At 39.2% G+C, this 2,021-nt stretch overlaps 1 non-coding gene across 1 annotated transcript; it reads right to left on the bottom strand.

Annotated features, from left to right (window-relative positions):
* Positions 1-1,225: 1,225 nt before the first annotated feature.
* Positions 1,226-1,297, bottom strand: trnag-ucc (transfer RNA glycine (anticodon UCC)). The gene has a single exon. It is a non-coding gene; the product is annotated as a tRNA-Gly (tRNA).
* Between the last annotated feature and the right edge of the window lie 724 nt (positions 1,298-2,021).

Below are 2,021 nucleotides of genomic sequence, written 5' to 3'. Positions count from 1 at the left end.
TCTTTTATCCTTCTTGTGGTGCAAGGATGTTACCATATTAGTTTTGAATTGTTCCAAGTGTCCTAATTGGTCCAGGTTGACATCATTGTTTGACACTAGTTAGTTAATGGTTGAATCTACACACAGTACAGATGTTTCCCGACTCTTTCTATTTTAGCAAGGATCCTAAAGGTTACATTCTTGCTGATCCCAGACATTTTTTTCTTTAATTCAGCCTTTATCTCATCTCTCTCCATGCAAGGAGTGCTGGTGACTCTCCCATTGTTCTCACAAAAAGGTTTAAACAAAGTATAGCCTTGAAAACACATATCATAATAAAGCAAGCAACAGATCAAACAGCCTTCAATATATTGATGTACAAAGCATATCATTAATCCTATTATTTTAGCTGTCCTTATTTGTCACAAACGTAAAATATGTCACGGTCCATCGCGCCCACATTGTGGATTCTCCTCCAGCTAAATGACTTGCCTTTTTTTCCCCTTTGGCTACGTGCATCTTCCACACTGACACATCTCTCAACATGACATTTTAACATAGTTCAGTGAAGATGACCGTCATGCTTCACAATCCAACATTAACATTGCAGTTCTTGCATAAATGTAAGCCATGAAAATACTCTAAACTTTACACAGCGGTGAGCAGTGTTCAGGTGATACAGAAATTCTGGTGCGTTGGGCAGAGACAATCAGTTAATCTATCAAATTCACTTTCTGTTATGCTCCTATCGAGACTACTTACAACACAACTATTCTTTTGTTATTGAAAAGCTTATATAGATGGCTCTGGATTGTGTTATCTAAGTAAGTGGTTGTTCTCCTTACAGCAATGTGGATTGAGGGGAGTCGTGATGCTGGTGTAGGGAAGTTAGACAGGGATAACCCGTTCCCATTAGTTGATGGTACAAGGACTAGGAGACACAGATTGATGGTTTTGGGAAAGAGATGCAGCGAAATGTGAGGAAGCACTTTTTGCTTTACCTGCTACATTGCAACTGCAATGTCTGTCCACAAGTGTGGTGGAAGCAGAGACAATCAATGATTTCAATAGGAAATTGGAGAAACACTTGAAGGAAACAAACTTGCTCCAGGGTGACGCCAATCAAGCGGGAGAATGAATCTGATTGGATGATAAGAATATTTTATCAATTTCAATTCTGTCAATGCTTTGACATTTTTTTCGTTTGTAAAATACTGCAACATAAAGGAAACTTGCAATTTAAGGTTGCGATGGCCGGGAATCGAACCCAGATCAATTGCTTGGAAAGCAGCTATGCTCACCACTATACCACCATCGCTTACTGCGCTGTTTTGGTCCAGCGTTTTGATTAATAGAATGCTGTACAATGGTTTCCACTTGTACCTGACCAATACGATTATGTTAACAGAAACACAATACTGTGAATGCTGGAAATCGGAAATAAAATCAGAAAGTGCTGCAAATATTCTGATCAATGGTCACTCACCTGAAAAGTTAAATCTGATTCTCTCTCCACAGATGCTGCCAGACCTGCTGAGTATTTCCAGCATTTCTTGTTTTTATTTCAGGTTTCCAGCATCTGCAGTATTTTGCTTTTATTTTAGAGTTTAGTAGCGAACTGATCCTTTTTGCTTACTGGGCAGAACTATGCAGTGGAGTGACGCAGAAAACTGTACGAAGAACAATGTTTTTAACGGGCCCACAATTTCGAAGTTTAAGGAGGACAAAATGCACAGCAATGTATGCATATAGTAAAGAGCTGTAAGTTTCAGCCAGATATTACCTGAACAGAGGTGAGACAGAGAATACCCAACCCGTCGCACCTTTAGATTCCTGACCAAGATATACCTACAAGGTACAAACTCAAGTTATGTGACCAAGTCAGAGAGTTTATCAGGCTTAACTAAGATGTACAAAGTTAATACTTAACAATGGTAATAGATATTCAGTAACACACAACACCCGTTCTTGTTTCTGTGCTTGCTGCCGCACGGACTTGTCTCCTTCTTCATCCCTTGCTGTGTTTTTTTGACTATATTCTA

Source organism: Heterodontus francisci, chromosome 21, assembly GCF_036365525.1.
Source record: "Heterodontus francisci isolate sHetFra1 chromosome 21, sHetFra1.hap1, whole genome shotgun sequence".
NCBI classification, from domain to species: Eukaryota; Metazoa; Chordata; class Chondrichthyes; order Heterodontiformes; family Heterodontidae; genus Heterodontus; species Heterodontus francisci.
This window is presented reverse-complemented; position numbering and strand designations above follow the sequence as displayed.